Source organism: Protopterus annectens, chromosome 7.part0 (genome assembly GCF_019279795.1).
Source record: "Protopterus annectens isolate FY-2018-M chromosome 7.part0, PAN1.0, whole genome shotgun sequence".
Classification (NCBI taxonomy): Eukaryota; Metazoa; Chordata; order Ceratodontiformes; family Protopteridae; genus Protopterus; species Protopterus annectens.
In genome coordinates, this window is record NC_056739.1 from 332,318,179 (window position 1) to 332,345,113 (window position 26,935).

The following is a 26,935-nucleotide window of genomic DNA, read 5'->3' on the forward strand; positions in this document are numbered from 1 at the left end:
GGGTTCAGGGTCTCTGGCCCCCTCATCAGTGACCAGATCACAACAATATCAAAGAAATGTGGGCACTTATCCTTGCTCTCTAGGTCTCCCATTCCCTTTGGTCCCTAGGCCTCTTCAGGGTTGCTTTGGACAGCACCACAGTCATGTAGTACATCAGCAAGCAAGGGAGGGCACAAGGTCCTGTCTTTTTTGCAGACTAGTCCTTCAGGCCTGGGATCTAGCCATACAAATGCAGGTTTCTCTGCAGACAGCTTGCATTCCTTCAGGACAAAACCTGGTGGCAGACTTTCTGAGCAGGACTAGGGCAAACTCTCATGAATAGATGCCTCGCAGAAAGGTGTTTCTGGTCATAGTTCATCTGTAGGGTATTCTTCAGGTGGATCTCTTTGTCTCACCTCTGAACAGACTGCTTTTTCACCTCTGTCCAGAACCCCACGTCCCCTGGCTTGGATGGTGGGGACCATGTCTTTTTCAAGGAAGGAGACGTTCCTTTATGCCTTCCCACTCTTCCTCTTCTTCCCAGAGTCCTGGACAAGATCAAACAGGACTCTCTGAAAATTTGTTGGTGACTCCATTTTGGCCCAGATAGCTCGGGTTCCCCCTCCTTTTTTCATCTGGACAGGAGCAATCATTACAAGTTACCTCACCTCATCTTCTCATACAAGACAATGAATTTCTCCATCACCCTCATCTGAACACTCTTCATGTGACACTTTGGGTGACAGGGTTTAACTCCCTTTCAACACCATTTATCTGAGGACGTGCTTAATGTTCTGCAGGAGGCCAGGAAACCCAATACTAGAAACTCTTTTATATCCAAATGGAAGAGAATTTCTGCTTGGTGTCTTAAACTTCACCAGGATCCCTTCTTGGTGGGGGTCCCTTTGGTTCTGTCTCACTTGTGTGAGCTGCTCCATACTGGCTTAGCATATTCCTCCCTAAACCTCACTTGTCAGCAATCTCTGCCTGTCTGCCTTTGACTCCACCACTGGCTTCTCAATCTGTGGTCAAACAATTCCTGAAAGGCATCCCTCACATCAAGCCTCCAAGAAAGCCCATCCCTCCTTTTTGGGACCTAAATTCTGTTCTTGAAAAAATGACCCATGCTCCTTTGGTGCCTGGTACTGCTACTTCTCTGCAACACTGCACTTGGAAAACTTTTATTGGTTGCCCTCATATCCGCCAAGAGAGTTTCTGAACTCCAAGCCTTGATAGTGGCTTCTCCTGTCTTGATTTTTTTTATAGGGACAGGGTGTTTCTACGTACTAATCCTTCTTTTATGGCCAAGGTGGTCAATGAGTTGTCCCTTGATCAGTCTACTCACCTTCCTTCCTTTTTTCCTTCTCTGCAATCTGCTAGCGAGAAAGTTCGACATACCCTAGATCTTCACAGATAGCTGTGCTATTATCTAGAGAAGACAAATGCTGTATGTAAATCTGAGTAATGTTTTCCTTCTTTTCATGCCAGGACATTGGGTTTGGCTGTTTCTGCATAAACAATCTCTTCCATGATTTTGAAACCAATTTCTTTTTGTTATTCCTTTCCTAGCAAATAGCTTTCTTCCTCTGTTCAGGCCCATTCTACCAGGGCAGTGGCCTCCTCTGGGGTTTTATTCAAGGGTTTGGATGCCAGTTCCATCCCTGAAGTTGCTACTTTGCCTTCTGCACACACCTTCACTACATAATACAACTTGGATGTTATTTCCAGAGCCAGAGCAGGTTTTGCCAAGGTTATCCTTCATTTAGAGAGTTCCTCCATGCCTTCCTCCTCACCTTCCTCCTCCCATTCCTTACAGTAACTTATGAATACTGCAACAGTGATATAAAAGGACATAGTACAGCTGTGTAAAATTGTACCATGACAGTGGATGTGTTCACTGTTGCAGTATTCAGTCAGCCCCTCCCTCCTGCCCCCTTTTCTTCCTTTTTTCCTGTTGGGAATATCTGTCTGGATGAGGACTCTTTGCCCTTCTCCCTAGGCATGTCCTTTTTCTCTGGATGTACCATGTTCTTCTTTCTCCAGGGATGGCACTTGTTCTCTTGGGGCATTTCAATTCTGAATGTTAGTGCCCGTAAATTACCTTTATGTCCTATGCTGATGCAGGGAGCATGCATCTGATCTAAGACACTGTTAAGAATTAAAGGCTTTGATATTCTGGCCAGACATAGGGCTGTCCTTGGCAGATCACATCTATTATGAATACTGCAACACCGAAGAGAAGGGCATCTACTGTTATGTAAGATTTTACACAACTGTAGTTTCTTTAGAACCCTCCATCAATGATCCTGTAAACAGAAGCTATGTGATGGCTGTCCCATCAAGATTTCACAAATAGGTTGTTGAGTCAGTTCATAGGCTCTACCCATCTTTCCAGAATGATGGATCTTGGAGTTTTTTTCCAACAGTACCCAGAATGAAAGCAGTTCTTCACTGAAATAAATGTTCCTGTGAAGTTTCTGTTTTTTTTCTTCCAGTTTAGCTTTCTCCTACCTTAGGCAGGCATTTCCGCATTATTTTTCTGCACGTATGGAAAGAATTTTGGTTGCTTCAAGAGAACTGTTTTGCAGAGCAAGTTTCTGGGCAGAATTCTGCTGATGAAATAGCAGCTGTACCCTTAGAAATTTCCAAAAAGAGCAGGAATACATAAAATGTGACACAACCACCGTAAAACTTGAATTGCTAATTTTAAATCACTCAGTGACTGAGGACCATGAATGTTTGCTTGAGTTATCTATAGTAGGTAGAAAGCAACTGAGAGGATAGGTTCAATCCCTGTTTTTATGTAGGTGCTCTGATAATGTCAGCAAGAAGGTAAACAAACTATGTCACTTTTTTTCTTGCTGGTGATGCTCCTTGATCTCAGATCACTGAGATAACCCCCCCCCCATCTAATCTAACACTCATCTGGGACTGGAGAGGAGAGTGAGGAGTCTCAGCATAATGCCATCCTTCCTGGCATGGGGAGGTTATGTACTTGACGCACTCATGCCCTGTTCCCCACCCAATGTATGATGATGCATGATGCTCAGGGCCATGGATAACTGATAGTGTGAGCCACAGTAATTTATAATTTACGATGCCCTCAATCTCACCACAGAGGTCTGCCATACTGTGCTGAAAACCTGTCCATTTCCCAGAGATAGGGAGCTGCAAAATTAATGCCCCTTTCCCTTTCTTTGCCTGCATACCCTTTTAGTGCAAGGTTTAATATTCCAGCACAGATCAGCTGATTCACAGTCTGGGCTCCTTTCACCTGTACCATTGAATTAGCCTGATTCACGCATCCTGCAGAGGCTAAAACTGGTTCTGATTACAACCTAACTAATAAGTAATAGATTACTTGTGAATGTAGCTTACACAAATGGAAAACTCTTATTTGTGTCTTAGGGCTTTATCTCTTTATGTCATACTGTCCACTCTATTAGGTGGACTTATCTATGAACAGTATGTTCAGTGTCCCAGCTTCAGTGGCACTTACTTTATTTATGCTGCAATTCATATAGCCACTTATGGCACAGTAATGTACCAAACCCATTACAAATCTTATGGATATCATCTCATGTTGGAACTATAGTTGTGAAATAATATCCTGAGGATTGCTCCTTCTGAATGCAGCCCAAATTACCGTGGCTGAAAGTGGTGTTCAAATCAATCCACTAACTCAGTTAACAAAGAAATAAATGGTGAATGACAGTCTTCAGTATGGCAGTATCCCATTACAGAACAAAAGGATGCAGGATAGACTTCTGTATCCTAATTCATTAGATGAGGTTAATAAGGTCTGAAAGGTTCATCAAATATGTTGTAGTTTTAAATGGTTAAGGTTTTGCCTTTTCCAAAGATGTATGACCTTGGAATTTATATATGTTATGAGGTAGAGGGTTAAACTCAATCAAATAGTTTATATATGTTATGGGGTAGAGGGTTAAACTCAATCAAATAGGGAGTGGAGTGGGCCTTAACCATCCTCACAAATACACTCTGCAACTGTATAATTGTTCTGATTCCAAGGTGCTGTCTATGTAATGGGTCTGTTTCAAAGTACTGGGATTCACAAGTTTGTTCACTGATGTCTATAGTGGACCCTAGTATCCAAAGTCTGGACACAGTTATCTTTATTGTTCTCCTTAGATTCAAGACAGAACAGAATGAGTGGCATATGCAAGGTAGCAAATAAATCTACTTTAAGATAAATGGGGGTAAGTTAACTCCATTTTCTCTCCTGCAGTGTGTAGGTCATTATGTATTATTCATGTTCTTTACCATTGTCTGTTGCTTTTGGGGTGGCAAGTCTTCACTCTTACCTGTCACCTCAGGGTTTGTCAGTCCTGTACGGGTTTACTTAATTTCTTCACTTTTACTGCTTGTTCTGAACCTCTCCATTATGGATTCTCTCCAAATCTTTGGCTGTCTTTTCAGTGTTGGCTTTCTACATCTGCTAACATATGTGTGTATATATATATATATATATATATATATATATATATATATATATACCACAGTTATTGTGACATCAAGGTGTGCAATAGAAAAAGGTGCTACTTAGATTCAAACAATTCGTGTAGTTACAAAACAAGATTAAAAGTACAGAAACTACTTTCCTTATCATGTCATTCAGATCTAAGATGACTAGATTTCAAAAGTTGACAGCACTAACATGGTATTCTTTAATAACATGAGGAAATTGAAAGTAAAAATGTGAATGTGACTTATCAGTAAAGAAATAATCACACAGCCAAACAAAATAAGAAATGTACTTTTAGAAAAAAAGTTCTGCAGATTGCACAATAAACAAATATGTCAGAGTGCTATGAATTCAAGGGAAAACATCCCTTATGTCTACAGTTAGCGGGATTTGTCTTTACTGGCCTGAATGCACTCATAAAGACTTAAAAAATAAAAAGTCATGGGCATTCAGAAGTCATACAGTTGAAACGATGTATGTCCTTAAGAGCTCATTGCATGTATCCCATGGGCCTCCAATACAGGAGGTGTAAGGTATTACAAAGTGAAAACTCTAGTGTGGATCTGTTTTTCTTTGCAGTTTTTAGTGAATGATTTGTCTGTGTAAACTTTTTCTACCCTTTTGTTTTAACTTAAATAGCAACAGACTTCACTACTGTCACAGTTCAAATTAAAAACTCAAGTTGCATGGTACCAGACAAATTTTGTGGCTTGTTACATAGAATAGAAAAAAAACTTACAAAACCCCTGTCAGTTGTATTAAATGTTAACATGTGAACATACCCCTGATCTTATGGCAGTAGGCTGTAGTGATACATATTAATGGCGAGGATTAGTTACATCAAACCCAAATAATTTTACACTTATCAACCTGACAAATACGCTACAAACTCTTAGAGAGAGTTGCAATGAAGTTTAGCCAAAATGACAGGGATACCTTCTAGACATACTTATAGAAATATAGACACACATATATGTATATATATTTATGAAATAAAATACATAGACATTGTCCATTTTCAACTCACCTTTAAAATTAAACTATTTCAAACTAAATAATAGATTTAATGCCAAATTGAAATAGTAAATCTGGCATATTTTCAAGATACACATTTTTAATGCAATTGAGGTAGACAAATGAAAAGGAATAAAATGGTAAAATACACAAACAGTTCTAGTAAGAGCATTATTGTCTCTTTAATTGTCAGCATGAAGAGTAACACTTTATTTATTTATTTATTTATTTTACATTTGTTTACTTGGATAGTCCAATTGGGCATAAAACCCATTTTCAGTGGAGGTCCGGGGAGAAAAGCCCCATTGTTAGTAAACTATTTTGTTAGTAGAAAGACAATTGTATTATACAATAAAGAAAAAAATAGTAACAGACATTCATAATGGTAAAAAGACTAGAACAGAATAAATTGGTCAAGTGAGAGACAAGACCAATGATCTTGTATAACAATGCTTCTAGAAGACAGTAAATCTTACAGGTCTTCACACTTACCATTAAGAATGTTTCATCTAACAGTTTGAGAGTGCACACACACACACACACACACACACACACACACACACACACACACACACACACACACACACACACACACACACACACACACACACACACACACACACACATTTGTGGTTATGCTCTTACACATAATAATAAATATACATAACCCAAAAATTCTGGGTCACCTACCGTGATGGTCATAGTTTTACTATCTCAAAGTAAGAGCGGCTGAATGTTGGTAAGGACCTTAGGTCCAAAAAGTAATCTTGAAGAATGACTGCAGCTAAAAACTTGGCGAGTGCTCGTCCTCATTAAGTTTAGAAGATGCTGATAAAATGAGTAATCTTTTATTGTTGATTAACCTTTGTACAGAGAAAGCATTTGATAGAGTGAATTGGCCTTTTTTATTTGAGGTGTTGAACAGTATGGTGTTCTCAGATAGATTTATTACATTGCTCCAGGGTTTATACTTGCACTCCAAAATTTACATCAAAATAGGCTTCAGCCTTTCACCCTTGTTATAACTCTTTGGAGGTGCTTATCTCCCTTGCTTTTTGCAGTGCATATCAAGCCCTTAGCTAGACACCCATAGGACATATCTTTACAGGGCTACACTCTTGATAGACATTTGGTGAAAAACTAATTTATGCAGATTTGCTGGTATATTTCTTATTATTGAATCATGACCTACCTAAGCCTTTAGGATGCAGAGATATCTGGTGGAATTTTTTTGTTCCAGACTTCATTTTGAGACATTTCAAGCAATGAAGGTTAACCACTTAACATCATTTGTAATATGCAATGAGGTTCCATTTTTGGTAAACATTCAACACATGGGATATCTTGGGCTTAGATTTGGTATTTGTTTCAACAAATGGTTGATCTAGTTTGTGAAGATACATTGAGCCAGGTAAATCACTTTCTTAGAAGGAGAAAGTCATTCATTTTGATGTCCAACAAAGGGTACAAGCTATGTCAAGGTTTGCTCTCCCAGTATTGTTATATACAGCTGAAGGTTTACCTCTTGCCCTTCCCCCAGATGACATTTTTAACTGCCTTTAAAGAACGATTACTATTTTTTGGGGGTGGACAAAAGTTCCATTTACCATGAGATGTACTTATCCTGCCTGCTTCATTAGGTAGATTGCACTCCGTAACTTCGAGCTCCATAGCAGACATGCTTGGCTTAAGGTTATGTGGGCTTTGCTGCAACCTGCAGCCTGAATACTTGGCTTTGTGAAAGCTGATTGATGCTGGCTCATTAAGAGATGCCAGAATATTCTACAGGCAACTGCAAACTTTTTCAGATATTGTTCAGCCTCACAGAGGAGTTTTTATGTTTTTTTTTTTTTTTTTAGCTTAGAATGACCTGGAGAGTAGGTGACAGACATGTTAATGAGGATGAATTTCAGTATTGTAGAAAGATTGGCCTGTATGTGTTTTGTGTGAAGTAAACATGAAACTGCTACCTCCTCAACTAATGGAGTCATCACAAAGCATACAAGATTTTTATGGGAATAAGACTCAGGCCACTGAAAAATGTAGACACAGATGACCAGGAGAATTGGGCATCCAGATTTCAACTGAGAAGTGGCAGAGATTGCTTGATGCCACAATATGCAACCAGATTTTGGCATGTCCGTTCTTTTGGCTGACAATGTGTTTAGAAGTATTTTCATATGCTTTTTTGGCTTTCATTTATATTGCCTATGGTCTCTTCTTAATATTGGAGATGCGAGCAAAGCATATTGGGTGACCGGTACCATATTCTGGGAATATCTGGCAATGGAAAGTCTTCAAGAGGAATTGAAATGGATTTTTAATCATTTTTGGCCAGATACAGTCATATTGACACCTTCATTCTTTCAAATTGGGTGGGACACCACGAATGTGCTGGAATATCTACATAACGGTTTATTAAATATATTACTTTTAGTAGCATTGAAGTATGAAGGAGGAAGGACATGCACTATTGGCTTCAACTGAAAAAACAGAATGCAAGAAATTTGTGTTTTGGTATGTTTGGCTGACGGGAGAAGCATCAGAAAAAAGGTCATATTAAAACGGGCATCATGGAGGCAGGTCATTGGTGCCGAGCTGGTGTATCGGTAAACAACTTTGTGGAATATAGCAATGTTAATGCATGGCAGGGAAAACACTTCTCCCTCCTCCCCACCCCTTGTTAACTGTGAGATCAGAAACATAAATGGTATTTGTTTTACTTAATGGCATCAACTTCTAAGCTGATGTTTATTTCAGTTATTTTATTTTTTTTATTATGACATGATCTGTTGTTTCTTGTATTTCTTGCTGAATGTTATGTTTTATTGGATCTCATTAAAAAAAGATGTTTATTAGTAAAAAAAAAAAAAAAAAAACAGGACCAGTGCTGGAAACACACGCAGTTACATTTAAAATCTGAGTCTGTCATATATCCTTTGAAGTCTTTAATAACTAATTCCAACCTGTTTCTAGCAAAAGGTTAAAATCAGCCAGAGGCTGAAATTAAATGTGTTATTGTAATACCTTAGGATCCATAGGATTTTAAAAAGGCCTTGTATTTGGTGTAATACTTACAAAATAAAATCTTCAATCGTTTTCCCTGTATATTTATTTCTGAACTTTTTCAGATACTGCTGCAAATGGATTTGTTCTGTTGTTTTATGGTTAAAGAAATCACTTCTGAGACACTGGAAGTAATGAAAGATTTCTTCTTTAGAAACATGGTTTTTAAATATAGAAATACATCCAGTAAAATAATAGCCTACTGCTATTTCTGGGCTGCAGTATGTTTATAAAAAGCTGAAACAGTTTCCTAAAGAGCTAGAACTGGTAAAGATGTTTTTGTCTCAGTAAATTACATTTAGATACTTACCATGAACACATTAAAAAATGTTAAATCAGGTCTGCATGGTTGAGCTACAGACAGAAGTGGCATTACATAGGGAAAATGCTCATCAACTTTCGGCTGCCTATGTTGGAGTGACGGTTTGATGCACTCATTCCATGGCAGGTGCCAAACGTATTCTGCCATAGGTGCCAGTCAGAGCTCATTTGCACAAGTAATTGCTTTTCTTCTGTGTAGCTCAGTGCTGATGCATGTTGGTATTGATAGTGTTAATATAGTTATGAAATTTTCTTTTTTAGATTTACTGATGCACTTATTTTGATTTGTCAAAAATGTGTTTTGCTGTATGGGATATGTGCTGATATGGGATATGTTCTGATGTGTTATATACACAGAAGGCTGAAATGTGTTCCCAGTTTGGAAACCGGAACGTGCCAAATGAATTCTAGTAATACATTTTCCATGTACACATATGTCAATAAAGATATTGCAAGGGTGCAAGGTATAACATGCCATTGGATGGTACATGCTTCTAGACATTAGCTAATCCTCTCTATCACTCCTTTTACAAAGAAATGTTTTCCACCTGTGTTATACTTTGGTTCTTAGTCTGACTGCACTGAAATAATAAGATGGTTTCAGAAAGGATCTGACCATCAGCTTTCTTATTATTTTTTACTGCTGTTTTTGTTTCCAAAGCAGAGTAGTTTGGATTTCAAACACAAGGTGAGGTTAAACTCTATCTTTCAACAAACAGTTTCAAAGGGAATTTGTTTGAGGTGACGCATCTGGCATTTAAATAAAATTATCTTATAAGCCAAGGCCGTTCATTGCTTGAACACGGACATTTATAAACAAAATAATGTATAAATCTTATTTACTTGCAAAAACAAAATTCAGAAACACTGTTACCATACAACCCTGTCAGGAAATGTTCCTTGGTGCCATTGCAGACTTCTCCACTGAATGGAGCAACAGCTGTTTTTCTTCAATATCAACACACTTCACATACATCCCGGATAACTTTTGTTCATTATCATGTTGCTTATAGCATATTTTATTCTTTGAGACCCACACTCCAACTTATCCTCTGCTGAGATGTACTGAGTTACTTCCCCATGTGCAGCAGTCCCTGGAATGCATTATCTCTTCAAGTGCAAAACTCAGCAGTCCCTGGACTGCATTACCTCCTCAGTCGCATCATTCCACAGTCCCTAGAATGCATTACTTTCTCATGTGCTCCCTTCAAAAGTCCCTGGAATGCATTTCTTCTTCAGCTGCACCATTCAGAAGTTCTTGGAATGCTTTACTTCCTCAAGTTAATCAGTCAGAACCTAGAGTGCATGACTTCCTCAGGTACACCACTCAGATGTCTATGGAGTGCATTACCTCCTTAGGTACATTGGTCAGAAGTTTCTAGAATGCATTACTTCTCAGAAGCACCACTCAGAAGCCTCTGGAATTAATTACTTGCTCAGGTGCTCCAGTCAGAAGTTCCTGGAATGCATTGCTTCCTTATGTGTGGCACTAAGTGGTCCCTGGAATGCATTAATTTTTCAGGCGTGGCACTCTGTGGTCCCGGGAATGCATTACTTTCTCAGGGGTAGCACTCAGTGGTCCTTGGAATGTCTTACTTCCTCAAGTACAGCACTCAGCAGTCCCTGAAAATGCATCCTCTTGAGCTGCCTGCAGCAGAGTTCATTTATAGCCTTCTCAACTGTAAAAGCTCCTCATAACATCCATAAAAGTACTCTCTAAAGCAATAAACTCTAAGAACATCACTCATCACTTGCCAGCTCAACATCCGGCAATTGTTATTAAATAGTACAAACCAGTGGTACTGCTATAGCTATCACCATCAGCCACAAAACCTCCTACTGCAGCAGGTATCATGATTGGTACTGCATTAGTTTTGTTTGTGTATGCCCTCCTCACCACTAAGCATTAATCAGTCTGCACCATGTCATCTTTAGACGTTTCTAGTACAGCACCCATATGTTCCAGTATGTGATATTCATTTACTCTGCAGTGTATGTTTCAACCCACTGTAGTATAAGGTGTGTCTTGCAACAATAAACAGTCATCCTCAGTAGACTGATGTTTTTGTCTTTTTCAACATACAATTGAATACTTAAAACTCACTCCCATAGAAGCACCCATCTCTTTCCATGGAAGAATGTACCATTGCTTCCCTGAAGTTCCCATCTACTGATTGTACCATTGCTAATGTTCTCGCTGTATAATACTTGCACTTTCTGTTGTGTGTCATATTTTTATCATTGCTTGGTTTCTGCAATGTCATATATACCTACTCCCTTTTTGATGATGCAGGTACTGTTAGTGCCTGTAATTTCCTACATTTTCCTGCCACTTAATCAACTTGGTATAAGGGTTTCTTCCTTGCCTTCTTTCACTCCTTGGGTACTTTGTGCTGATGTCCAGTGATATGTTGAACATCATCATGGAGTCCAATAGCCATCCACACTATCTGGTTATGCCTTAGCCTTCCCCACTTCATTTAATCCCCTTTCTACCTCCTGCTAGCTCTGTGCTGGTGCTATTCTGATCTGCATGCACCCTCGCTCAGCCTCTCCACATCTAACTGTCATTTCTGAAATATGCCTAAAATTGGCTTTGTTTCCTTTCTTGATGCCTCCTTCCATCTCCATTTTGACATTTATCTTTGCTACCCTCTACAGTTGCCTGACCTGGTGTCCCCTCTACTTTAAATATCTTATGCTAAGACCAACTCAGAAAGGTTAACACACAAACAAATCCTTTTCAGGAGTACAAGGCACCTCATAGCAATCAATAAATCCAGTAAAGTGTAGGTAATAGATAATTAAAGCATTTTAATGTGAGCATTTTCATTCACATGTATTAAATGAACTTCATCAGACAATAAAAGGTATGCAAATGAACAGTTAAATACAGTTCTCAATAAATGAAATCACAGACCCACCCATAACATATTGAAGAGGGCCCAATATAAAATCTATCCTGGAAAGGAATTTAAAACCCTACATACTCAATAAAGGCATGAAAAAAAATGTGGTAGATGCCCCTACTGTAAATTCATCCTGACAACAACAACTTGTACTGTCTTGGACAAACAGTATACATTAGAAAGTAGATATGATTGTAACACCAAGGGGATAGTCTGCCTAGCCCAGTGCCAATCATGCATTTGTTTCTATGTAGGGAAAACAGAAAGACACTTCAAACAAAGGATATATGAGCATCAATACAGTATAAATAAACAAAATAGGACAAATGCCCTGGCTAGGCACATTATAGATGAACCTAACCATCAGTTTAAATATTTGATCATTGAGCAGGTGGTACCTAATATTAGGGGGGGGGGGTCCGTGGACTTTGAAATTTGAAGAACATGAGCTCTTATGGCAACTAAGACTCAATGCACATTCATATCCTAGAGTAAATGACTACTGCTCCCTGAAATGTATCTTAAAATTGAAATCATTACTGAGATAATACATAGAATATAGAATAAAATATAGGTATACTAGTAGACACCATTATATATATATATATATATATATATATATATATATATATATATATATATATATTTATATATTCTTGTATTCTTGTAAAATATATTAGTTTACTGCATATTGGTGTTTTTATGACAAAATTTGATTTAAGCAAGTAAGAAATTGGATTTAAAATATCTTATGCTGTTTGAAACTGTGGCAGACTGCTTTTCCCTCCCTGGCCTTGGGTTAGGAATGTTAGCCTTTCTGTCACAGTCCAGCACCAGCTTGCTGTATCCTTCAAAGTCAAAGACCTCTATCAGCCCTTACTCTCTCTCTCCTTTCTGGAGCTGGAGCGCTCCTATTTTTCTCATGACAGATTTAGATTCCCAATGTGTACAACCTACATTCTCATCCGTTTACTGCACTCCTTTTTTTCTTCTTTTTCCCTTAATGTACAGAGAACAATATACTGTTTTGTTTCTTCTGTCTTTCCTCCTCCTACTTGACCAAAAGAATGTCTGTTCTATAGCTTCTGACACACTGCACTCTCCCATCTAGTTATTATCAGGTGGTGTTTCTCCTCTTCTGCAATCTCACACCTGATACCCTCCATTTTGCAGATTTCAGTACTTGAACACCTCTCAGTTTCTCCATTTTCTGGGACTCACGTCCCCTTCCAAATCATACAGACATATTTTTTTAAACTGCCTTTGACTGTTATTGCCTCTTTTGATCTAAGATGCAGCCTGATCCTTAAAGTCTCTTAGTTTCCCTTCCTGGTACCTCACTTCCAAGCCTTAATCCTCTTTTGCAGTCATTAGACTCTCATAATCCTTTAATTTCTAACTGTGTTGGTTGCAGCTACAGGGAATTCCACATTCCTGGCCCTGCTTGTTACCAACTCACAATTTTGCTCTAGCCTGCTATTTTCTGCCTCCCTCACTAAATTTCTTGATTCATTGGTGACAGATGCCCGACACTCAAAAATCTTCACTTAGGTTCAGAGGTAGTTACTAGGCTTGCAGTCCAGGGGGGGCATTGAGGAGCCTAGCCCAAATTCCCAATTATTCCTAAACACTGTCTTTTTAAGTGACTTATTCAAGGTAACACAGTAAGCAAATGAGAGCCAAGGAAATCAGACCCCATACCACAGGAACTATACAGCTCATAGTCTTAAGCCTCTGTTGCTAGCTGCCAGACTTCTGTCCCCATACAGGCTTTTATGTCCTGCCTTACTTCCTGACATGGGTCACTACCTTTCCTAACTTGCAACCTTTCCACTTTTTTTCTATTGCCCAAGTCTTCCCCAGACTGACCATTGTATTCCTTCCCTGTGATACACTAGACTGCTCTCAAGCCCTTCTCTGTCTTCCTTATGATCCATCTACTCCATTATCTACTTTGGCTCCCTTTAAGTCAACCACACCTTTCATTATGCTCCTCCTCCTTGTTTCCCTCATCTGCGCTGTCCCTCACAGGTACAATGTTCATGCTGTATTCTCCACTATCCTTTCCTGATTCATGATTGCAATTCACAACCTGCTCCTTTCCTACCATTCTCTATCTGTCTTGCCTCACTACTTATTTGCTCAAGAATTCTAGTCAAATCCAAAAATAATGGGGGAGGCCTAGAATCAAAGATATTTTTAAAATATCGTTAGACTAAAACATCTGCAATTTTTCCCTTCTGCAAAATGTTTAAAGTTATCTTTGTTAAACATTAAGTAGTTCTATTAAACATCTAAATATCTTAGAGGTTCTGATACTACTTTGATCAAGTGTGTTAAAAACATTGGTAGGGGAATAGGTTATATCGCCAAGTGTCATCTGCTTTAACCCCCATTCACAAGAAGTAAAACATACCCACCAAAAAAAAATTAAGTTTCATGATATATTTGGCTAAATGTTATGTTATATTGTCAAATTGGAAAACGTATTTGTATGTGATCAACTTAGATTCCTTAGGTTATATCTGATCTTGTCCATAGACCTTATTCTTAGAGAACATTAAGATAACTACTCAAAGTTTGATGTTAATCAGGAAATGGTGGGCAAGGAAAATTTCTGTCAGAATATATTGCAGAACACACACACACACACACACATATAAACTATCTCTATTTATGAAATACAAATTTGAGTTTTACAAATGAAATAAAAAATATTGAAGAATCAAAAACATTGGGGTACAACTATTTATCTTCAGACAAGTATTCATGGAAGATTTTCACCATGTGATCTTGAGATGTGGAGTTCCTTAATTACTTGAATCAAATTTTGTTGTATATGTACAGGAGAATGTAAATAAAATTTGGAAAATAACTAGCACTGCAGACAGACTTACAATAGAAAAAATAGCCAAATTCTAGAAGACAGAGAAAAACAGCTGTTTAGTAACAGTGATTAAATCATTTAAGACAATGATATGAATTCTAGAGAGAAGTGTAATTACAAACAATTGCATGTTTTATATGTTTGCATGAATTTTATATGTGAAGTAACAACCAAAACGTTCCCACATTATTGAGGATTATAACTGGATCACTGTTTATAACCAGCTTATTATGTGTTCAGGACATGGATGCCAAGAAATGTATGCAAGAGGTGAATATTGGCATCCATGTTGAGAAATCATAAGCTAGTTATCATCAATAACCTAATCATAATTCTTTATAGAGAATGGAGCTTTATCTGTTCCATGTAGTACCCATTACATGAAAGAAAAATGAGAAATAGAAAGTGCAGGAGAGCAAAGGAACAGTTTTCAAATATTCTTCTAATTCACTTAAAAAGTTAACTGAACAGGTTTGGTATCAGCATTTATTTTTTGAACAGAAATTATGCAACTCTAATATCTGGTATTATCGACTTACTGTAATCTGCACTGATTTACCAGAAAATCAAATTTTTTGCAAGGGACAGGGCAAAAACTTTAGGCAAATTGGAGTCATTCTACAAACTCAGGGATGGTTTAAAGATATGTTGCTTGTCCTCCATCTTTTTTTTTTTTTTGCCCACTCCACAGTGTTCCCCAGTGACTGCATTAGAATGGATCCTCCCCCTTACTTTCTGTCATCTTTTAATTAAGGTTGCTCTACTACTGCCCAGTACCTATACCACCCTATTGAGATATCTCACATCCCACTTTAGTTTACCCTGTTATGTGCCCCATTTCTGACTTCCCCACAGATCTCAAAAGTAGATGATAAACCCACAAATAGATCAATGAAACCATCTCTTCCCCCTTGTCCTCCAATCTTTCACTCTCATTATTGGACCTCTTTGTAGCTATTTGTGTAATTCCTCTGTGATATGGCTTATACATACTCATATGCTCTCTGTCCAATGTTCCAGTTGACAACAGTTAATTCACTTGTGATGTAATAGACCCTCAAGATGCTTCTCCTGGAACAAACTTAAACCTTCAGTTTCTGCTTCACTTATAAAGGAGTATTACTGCAAAATAATCACTTACAAAAAGTAAAAACAATACAGTACAACTGCAAATAAACAAAAAAGATAAATCCAGTACATAGATGTTGGGACTGAGATTGGACGAAGATACTGAATTATTATATTTACTTTTAATGATGCCTTACACTAAACAGTGAAACAGAATTTATTGGTGTATAACACAAAGGGTGTTGATGTTGTGGGTGCTGGAGTAAGCCATTAATTGTCATCTGTAAGGTGATTATAGGAGAGCAGTTCAAGAGCTGCCAAGGTTAAGAACACAATAATGATGGTGAGGGAAGGCTGGAGACAAAACTGCAGCAAAAGGTGTATCATTGACAGAAAGTGAATTTTAAGCTACAGAGTTTATATATGCTTTAACAAGCCACACTACACTATACCTCTCAACCTGTTACAAAAATCAGGAACAATGACAAAAATAAGGCAAAGGTATGAAAACTGGGATAGATTTTTAAAATTCCTCCTATAATCTAATAAATTTGCTTAGATGACAGCTTTTGCATTATCATGCATTTTTTGAAGTTATGAATTCTGAAGGTCAAATGTCTGTCATTGTTAAGCGACGTCAATCAAGAATAATTTTCCAGAAAGACACAGATTTTACAAGGAAGATACCAAAAGTATGAGGCAAAAATATGAACATTATACAACATTCTGGACAATTGAGAAGTATGAGCTGCAGTCATCTAAAAAATCACCAGTGAGTAAGTAGAAGGCCTTCAAATTATACTCAAGCTATTAGCTGTTCTAAAATAAATACAAGGATAGTAGTATTTGCTTTTCTGTCCTAACCTATTCCATATAATTTGTGAAAAGCAAACTAAACTTAACAACTAATAATTTGAAATCAAAATGTATGGCCAATGTACTCCCCATTTAGAATCTATCAATAAAATAGCTACTATAACAGATATGTGACTGCCTTTCAAATGAAGATGATCTCTTGCTGGCTAGTAATATCTGGCCAGGTTAACACTTGAGGCTGTTGCTAGAGAATTCTTATAAAAAAATACATTTGAGGGTCTGGCCTAGGTGGCTAACTAAGATCAGCAACTGGAAAAAGCTCTGTAACAGAAAATTGTTATTCTGACAAAAAATATCAGTTAAAATTTAGATTTTGGAGATTACTGAAATTTGTTTACATCCATAAGTAGTATGAGAAGAAAAATGTAAAGTAAGTTCTCTCAAAAGAAACACAATTCTTGTCAGAATGTATCTACTTTGTCAAGAAGGAAGAGACTACAAAATGAGCCATACAAAATATTATACTCAGGACTCCTTCATGAAAAAGAAACTCTAATCACTGATTTTGAGAATATGTGATATTAAAATTAAAATGGGCAAACTTGAGACAAAAACAGAACGTTTTAAAGATGAATGTAGAAGGAAGATGGGCTATCTTGCAACATTAATAAAACTAATTTTATAAATTAATAACCTTATGGAAGCATTAAATGACCATGAGGGAAAAATAACTTAAGGTGAGCCCCAAACTGAATTCATCTTAAAGCAGAATAACTGGCTTATAGATAATGTTGATGATTTGAAAATAGACTGAGATGAAATAGTGTGAGAATACATGGAATACCAGGAAAATATGAAGGAGACAATATTATAAACTTTTTAAAAACATGGTTATATAAGAACTTGAATTTCCCACAATCTTTATCTTTTGGGATATAGAGAGCTCATAGATCATTAGTAACACATTCAAAAAAGGAAAACTGACCTCCACATTCAATATTACTTAAATTTATGTCTAGTACAGAAAAATATCAAATACTACATCCAGCCCATTATTAAAATTGGAGAACATCAAATTAGATTTGATAATGATTATTCCATAAAAGAAAGATGTATTTACCATTGATTAAACAATTAAAAAAATAATATCAAAGCCAGTTTATTTCTTGCAAGGATAAAAATACTCCTTCCTGAAAGAATCAACATTTTTGATACATCAGAAGAAGTTTCTATGTGCATTTATAAAAATAAAATTGTTAACTATACTGAAGAAATAGACTGGAATGCAACATCCCACAAGAGACAGAGTGAAGTGAATGCATGGAAGACTGCATCTAATGTAAAAAAAAAAACTTACAAATAAATGACTTTTCTCATTGACTGCAATGCTTTAATTGGAGCACTAGGCCTCTGTATTAAATACAGGAAGCACATAAGCCTGCATGATTCAAAGACAGATGTAGGTAATTGCATGTACTTTGAATACATGTCTGATATTAAAATAGTGAAACGGTAATTCGTATTCAAGTTCATTATGCAATTAAACTTATTGTAACTGATACAGTTAGTTAAATTTATAAATATGTGTTTAACACTGAAAAAATGAGCTTGTTTGATTAGTATATTGATGAGTCATGATGTGTAGGTATCAAATTCTTAAACTTAATACAGAGTAATGTTTTATTTGCTTCATGTTACAAGTTAAATAGAAGCTTGGTATTAAATAGTACTAAAGGAAATTTCAAAATAAGGCAACTGTTAGTTAAACAGCATTAGTGTTTGCAGTTTTTTTTTTGTTTTTGTATCTTTTGATCTTTTCTGTTGTTGATTCTTGAGTGTAGAGTAACTCACATTTAAATTTGTACATGATACTAATGGAAGCTTCAGCTAGTTAAACATAACTTACTACTTGCTTGTTTGCTTCCCGCTTGCTACTTCTCAACTACAATATGGGTCTTTGGCAAGTTCAAGAGGTCAAGTGCTGACATATACATCAAGAAGGAAGTGAATATTTGTGGTAGCAAGATGAAGCGGAGATAGCCTATATTTCATATTAAAATATACATCCATAAAAGATGTATTAATGATTAGTTGACTGTTGAGAAAGTTGTTTAAGGTGCACCATCCCAGCTTTTCTTACTGGGCCAAATGTGGTTTAAATGTAACTATGAAGACTGAAAACTATGAGTGCATTGTATAAGGTAATAACTTACTGATGGTTGCTTATTTAATGTACTTTGATGTGTTTCTTTCTTAGATTTGTGACCTGTTTCTAAAGTAATACTGCTACGATGATCAATTTAAGTCTATTTATTAAATGTAATTTTATCTATTTAGGTTTATTTTGATATGCAGAAATATTAGTAGTGAATGCACCTGGCTAGTAGTTAGATGATTTATTCATGAGAAAGGTGGATTTTATTACTATGCATCTGGGGTGGTGCATGTTTTATAAATAACCAGTGAAGTTAATTCTTGTATTAAAGTATTTATAAATATATCATTATGACTGAATAATATAAAATGTAATTAGTTGCAAGAAAATGATAATGGAGGGAAACTTAAAATATGAAAGAAACTCTGCAAAAGGTATTAGAAGTTGTTTAATGCATTTTATTGTGTAAAGATGTTATGAATCCAGAGTTGAGATCCAGATATTTGCATAAAATGAACAGTATGGATAGACTGAAATATTTAAACTGCATCCTTGAATATAAAGAGTAACAAATAGTAATAAAATAGAGGATTCTATAAAAATTATTCGTAGTCACTAAGCTTATAATGCTTGATCATGGAGGGTTAACTGGCAGATTAATCTGATGGATAGATGACATTTTTAAAAGTAGGCAATGTAGAGTAACTTATATGAATATGTTAATTGCAAGTCCGTTGTTTCCATGTATAAATACAGTCATGCATTTACACTGAAATTGAAGTGAGTAGATGTTAAAAGGTTCTACAAAGCAAACTAATTTTTCTTAAACAATACAAATAAGTTTGTATTATTTATGTAATTACACAAATGTAGATGTTTCAGTGATCAAAGTACATACTATATGCATAGTTAAATGGTCTTTATTGTCATTATTATAACAATTAAGAGTAAACCTGTGAAAATGTTGGTCATCTTACGCATCTTTCAGCTTGGTGTTAGTTATTGCTATATGATTAAAGAAGTTCAAGATTATAGATGCAGATCTTATAACTCTTGAATACTATATTATATTTGTGTTCTGATGTATTTATGCCTGTGTTTGTTTATGTATATATGATGAAAATAATTGTATCACAAAAATCAAATCTTACATTTATATTTGTAAGCAGAAAATTTCATATTTGCAGTTATTTGGTTTAACAGCAATGCAGAAAATGAAAGCCCTAAGACATTAGTAAGTTATTTATTATGCTAATGTAAAGATATGAGCAAGACTACTTATCTGGATATGTAGATAAATATGCATGTGTATTAAACTTACTTGTATTTCAGTTCTAGAGATGTATTAGGAATATTTATTCATGTTTTTATTAATATAGAATTGGTCTATCTTATATGAGTTTGTGTTATACAGGAAAATTATTGCATACCTATTGTAATAAGCATATTTAGTTTTAGTTTTAAATGTAAGTTAAATAAGATGTCAGTTAAATAGATCATCTTAGTTAAAATATGGTGCTTAGGGGTATGACTGTAATCATTTATATGATTCATAATAGTACATTTTTATATGGTAGTCCACTAATTTAATTTTTTTATAAATAGGTATGTATTATACTATATATACTAACTTGTTTGTTGATGTAAAATTTATTTAGATTAGTTACTAACTTTGAGTACTGTAATGAAATAGATTGTAGTTTATGTATTGGAATAGCTCTATTAATTGAAACGTGTAGCCTTTAATTTTAGTAAATTAATCACTTATAAGTTGCTAAAGCTTTTTACTAGTTTTCAAAGAACTTTTAATTTGGTAGAAGTGCAGTTTGAATAATTTGCCTGTTTAGAGTTAGGGACTTCGGGTTTCCAGGAATAGTAGTGTTTTAGCAGGAATGTACATAGTTACAGTGTTTGTTTTAATATTGTTTTTATTTTTTAGGAATTTTAGTAATTTAATATATAGAAAGGAAGAATTCAAGCAGAAATGGAAAAATAATATAGTACTAGGGATGGGTACTAGAATGTTATAACAACAGTAATTTTTGGGCAAACATCTATTATGTTTTTATACACTTCATATAAAACATGAATAGCTCTAATTTGATTTCTATTAATATACATGGATTTAATAGTGGCAATAAAAGGAGAGCATTAATGATATATTCAAAAATTAATAAGGGTGATATTGTATATCTGCAAAAAGGTTGCTTGTTAGAGGAAGATTTACACTATTTAAATAATGGATATGAGATGTTATCATCTGCTCCTTTTAATAAATATTTGTGGAGAAAATTTCTATAATGCCCAGAATTATAAAATCTGTTATGACCCAAAAGAAGTGTATATAATTATAATTGTATAGGGTAATAATAAACCTTACACACTAGCTAATTTTTATTGGATTCCTGGAATTGGGCAGGAATAGCAAAACATAACTTGAACATATTATAGAGTCATTAAAAGGAAGCTTAATATTAGCTGGAGACTTTAATTGTATAACCAGTATAGATAATTCAAGCAAACAAAAGAAAATTAAAATTGTAGCATCGGCTAAAGGTCAAAAAATTGATTAATAATAATTTAGTTGATTTAATAGTAAAGATAGATGAAAGGTCACCCGTTTTTACCCATTATTCTTATGTTCATGGACCTCAAACTAGAACTGACAGATTCTATGTTTCTTTGGATTTATTTAAGGTTAATTATCTTAAAATTATCACTTGTCCTTTACCTGATTATAATGCATAAAATATTAATTTAACATTGGATTTACAAAAATGTTAAAGCATTTATAGAATTCCCATTTATTTGACAAAACTAAAAGAATTCAAAAGTTATCTTAAAGAACAAATAGAGGATTTTCTCTCTTTAAAAGATAATGGATAACTATCAGCTGCTGTGGTGCAGCGGTTAGCATTGTTGTCTTATAGCAAGAGGTTCTCCTGTTCGATTCTCAGCTGGAGTGCCTTCTGTGTGGAGTCTGCATGTTCTCCCCGCAGTTGATTGATGTTAAAGACATGCAGGTAGGTGTGAGCGTGAATGGGCATGTCTTCTTTGAAGGTTGGATATCGGGCTGGCAACTCAGCACCATAAAAATCCACTGCCAATCATGAGCAGACTGGAGTTCCACTGTGGCAACCCCTAACCGAGAAAAGCTGAAAGTCCACGCAAAAGATAATGGATAACTGCATAAAGTTATATTATAGGATTCTTTACAAATGCATATTAAAGGTAAAATGGAGAAATGCTGTGTAACAAAATAAAAGAATGAGCTAAAGCATTAAGGTTACAAGAAGACTTAAAACTAAAGTATAGCTACAAAGAAATAAAACAGATGATATTGAAATTATTAAAAAATGAATGATGCAATACCATAATATTTTAACACATACAGCTGAGACAACATTAGAATAATGAAATCTGCAAAATTATGCAATGACTCCCAAAAATCTGCATAGATTAGCTAACAGGTGTAAAGAGTTAAGTAAAAAACTCAAATCAACAATATTAAAAATCCAAAACTAATAAGTTGACTTCAATATATACATGAAACACTATCCCCCGGATTCACAAATCCTCTGTGTAAGACTTAATAAGTCTTACTCGGAGGCTGCAGTTGAACGGTATGACGTCAGCATGCCATGAATATTCATGAGGGCACGCTGACTCAACCATAAGTCTTACACAGACAGGGTAGGAAAGCAGGGGACGTGTCCGACTGCTGAGCAGTCTAAATGTCCACACCCCTGCAAGGTTTGGAAAAGTAAAATGAAAGTACACAAGAGCGAGTCCGCTCAAATGTCCTTGCACCCAACACCACACTCCCTGACATTGTAAACCCCCATCACAGTTATAAAAAGTAAAAAATTAATTTTACTTTTTTTTTAATTCCCAAAATAGCTGCCCGTATTTGCGCGTGTGTGCTCAGGTGTGCCCATTGCTTAGCTGTAGTTAGCAATTCCGACATGGAAGAGCATAAGAAAGAATGTTTATACAAATCTCACAAAATAGCAATAGCGTAATGGTAGAGTGTTCGCACAAAAAAAAGTCATTAATGGTTCGAGTCCCACCACTCCCCTTCTTATTTATGTTTTAAATCAGTACATGGAATAATACCTGACAAATATGATTAAAATATCAGTAAAAAGCAGTGAAATGGCCAATGTATCAGTGAACAAAATATTATATTTTTAAAGGATCCTGATATATAATTGCTTGCAGTTAAGCAGCACTTTACCCAGTGCAATAGAGTTGCCCATAGTTTAATAGCGCTTTACCCAGGGCAATAGAGGTGCCATAGTTTAATAGTGCTTTACCCAGTGCAATAGAGTTGCCCAAAGTTTAAGAGCACTTTACCCAGCACAATAGATGTGCTCATAGCGAAATAGCACTTTAACCAGCGCAATGTGTTTGCGCGGACGTGCACGCCGCACCAACCAGGGCACCATAGGGCACCCTGGAGCAACATAGAGCAAAGTTGCTTAAATGCAGCCACACCCCCTAGCCTGTCTGGACAGTATGAAAATAAAATGCATAATAAGGTTCGAACCCAGGACTCTGTGCATCATAATCAAAGTACAGAACCACTAAGCCATGACAACTTAAGAAAAATAGCCACTGTTAACATACATATACTTAGTAATGGTAGATTAACCATTACTAAGCAGGTCTGCAGTCAGCCGAGAATTTTCAAAAACGGCCAATCACAAAGTAGTGCGGGAAATGTGGCATATTTAAGCCCCATAGGCGAGAATACTCGCCATAACTGATTGTAGCTCACATCTGCAGTTAGAATGGCTGGTGCTAGAGAGGGTACACGCTTCTGAGTGCAACGTTGGGGCATCGAGGAGTCAAAATACATGGTTTGGCTCCTTGTCCACCATCATTAGTCAAGACTCTTGCAGGGCCAGTTCCAAGGGACGGAGTACAAGGCAAAGGCTTGAAATCGGTTAGCTCATGACCTCACCAGTGTCACAGGCGTTCCTCGGACTGGTGAGCAGGTCCATCACCATCATGCAGACCTGAAGAGACGGAAGCAGGACCGCCTGAACCAATGGATACAGGAGGCCCGTGGGATACAGGATGCCCCACAACTGAGTAGGTAGCCATGGAATGCAGTATGTAGGAATTGATAATTGAGTCTGTATAACGGATAGGTATGTCTCAATATCCCTTAATTTACTTTACAGCTGCAGGTGACCGTGCTGCGAATCAGCAAGCCTATGCAGATAGGCTGCTAAGGCTGTGCCACCAGGCAGGTTAGTGATTATTCCGCATGTATTGTTATATAAAATAGGGGAGAGAGCATGAAATAAAGTGTTGTAGTCCAAGATTACAGCCATAAATGGCCTGAATAAGTCCTCTGCATGTACTGTCAGATAAAAAAGTCAGAGAGCCAGAAAAAGAGTGTAATAACCCATTAAGAAAGGTAACATATGTCCGGAATAATATCTCTGCAGGTACTGTCATATAAAATAAGCGAGTGAGCCTGAAAAAGAGTGTTCTAACCCATTAATAAAGGTATAATATGTCTTGAATATGTCTTCCGTATGCACCGTTATAACAAATAAAGGAGTGAGCCTGTGGAAAAGTATGTAATGTCATTAGTAAAGGTCTAAAACCCGGAGTGTGTCTGTGTCACTTAGTTTGAAATGTTGTTATACCCTTGCATTATACAAATAGTACTGTTTTAAAAAGTGCTGGCAACCCACAGTTGTGCAGTCCCATATAAAGTGTGTGATTGAAGTGCTAGTAGCTGTGAAGCATATATACAGTCCTCAACAGTCAGTTACTAGCTGACATGCATAAGTAAATCTGGCACATGAGTAGCATTTTAATTTGTTCCCCAGAAATGTGAGTGCGTGTCAAGAAATGCAGGGTTCTGTACAAATAGAAGTGAAAATGTCATGTGAAAACATCCATATATGTAGATAAAGAAATATAAATGCAATCAAGGAATATGTAGCAGTAACATCTGCATCTTGGACAGTTAGTATGTCAGATACAGGTCAGGCATATATTGAACTAGCCAAACCCATTACACAACCTAATGCATGGTGGCAAGTGTAATAATACATGTAGGGGATATACACTTGCAGTCACTAGGAATGTAGTGTAGACTAAAAGTAATTATAAGATGTTAATTGAGGATTTTTCTACACCCTACTGTATGTGCATAAACCATGCAATTCCACACCTCAATGGGTATGTGTAATCTTAAATATTTGCTGGGACATATGTCCTATTGTTCTATAAATATTTGCATTCACGTTGATGCATGTGCCCTGTTCAGACACCACAGTCATGGTGGCCTGTTGCTACCAAACATCCCTGCATGCTGTTGGAATATCCACTGTCGTTCAATATATGCATGTGTTATGCTTGCTGTTCAACTGTTGGAACTTTGGTGTGTTGGGTTAATGGGAATATTACTGCATGCTGTTACAACTAATCTGGAATGCTGTTGTTTATGTTGTAATTAAACACACCTAATCACAGAACGTATGGGAAGGCCGGTCCCAGCGGACCCACCTGTCCCTCCTCAGCTGGCAAGTGCACCTGGCACCAGCAGGTCCGGTGCCCAGCCCGGGCTCTCCTCCTCCGTTGGTCCTGTGCCACCTTTGAGTGGAAGCACTGCAGGGGATGGGGGCTCATCCCCCCCGTGCAAGCATGGGTGGAGAAGGGCCACCTGTCACCCTTCGAAGGGTCTGGACTGTGGTGCGTAGGGAGATCCAGCATTCAGTCGCTGATCCCCTATACCAGCTCAAGGCAAGAGTGGTGCATCTCACGGGTGAGCCTGCCCATCCTATGCAGCCCCCAGCACAGCCACCCTCGGGGCTGTGAAGATGCAGTGGTCACTGCCCATGGGTGGGGATCTCAATTCCACTGTTACCATCTGTGGGCTCATGGGCTTGTGATTTCCAAACATCCATCCCCTTCAATTGTGTTCACCCACCCCATGTGTCATAAACCGCCCCTGTAGGCGTCTTGTCTGTCTTGTCTGTTTACCTCCCCAACCTACCTCCCCGAACATACCTACTTCCTCTACCTCACTTTCCACTCTCACCTGAAAAAAAAAAAAAGGGCAATATGTACCCAAAAAAAAATTATGCCCCATACATAGCTGCCCATTTCGCACACATGTCCACTGGACATGTAAACTGATAATTATAATTGGCAATACAACATACTTTGTTGTCCTCACCCCTCTCCCAGGGGTGGAAGGTTTCAAATTTCACTCCAAATTTATTGCATATGTACAGCTGTTGCTGGTAAAGAAATGGACAGCTATGGACCTTCCCTACACCCATCCTGCACATCCTGAGCTTGTTTACCTACTGTCTGTTTCTCTTTGTGCCCCCTTTTTCACCACTTTCCCATCTCCCCATTTTCTTTTCTTTAAAATAAATTAGCACGGGGTTAGCGGGAGTAAGCACTTTTAAGCGGTAGTAAGCGGGTTTAAGCGAGTGTTCACATGTGTGTGTGCTTAGCTAAGCATCACTAAGCATTGCGCAAACCCGCGCAAACCTGCTTATAACTGCTTAAAATTGCCTTAGTCACTCTATAGAAGGGCCCTTGTTCTGCTCAGCATCAAAAGAAAAGACCTCTGCCAGTCTCGAACCCCAGACCATTGACACAATAGACTGCATGAATTACCACTAAGCCACAGCAGATAGACAAATAACTTGGTGCTGACATAAATATATCATGCATTACAATGAGGGACTGTAAATGGAAATTAGGAATGGTATAACACAAATCCTGTTCTGTGGGTCTTTACCAGCAGTTGTTGTGGAATTGCATGACATGACTGTGAAAGAGAACCAGCCATCCAAGCAGGGAATAATGTTACAGTAGCACCTTACAAACACCACACAGTATCAGATCAGGATAAATACTGGCAAAGTTGATTAGGGCAGAGGCCAGACACCCCAACTGTGACTGCTTTACAGGGGTGTCCCTGATTTGTAAACAAATGTTAGCTGTGCCCCACTGAATCACTCTGGAAAGTACTAGCTTTAGGCAGACAAGTGTGGAATCACACATAATGAATAATCTCAGTAGGTGAGAGTAGAAACTGCTTGCACATCAGAAAATGTGTAGGTATACATATGCTCTGATTCCCAAGAAAGTCTCAACTGCAATATGTCTGTAATATATTGCAGCTGTATCTAACGTATATGTACCTTTCACTGAGGCCGTTCAAATATATACCTGAGAGTATCTGAGGGCTG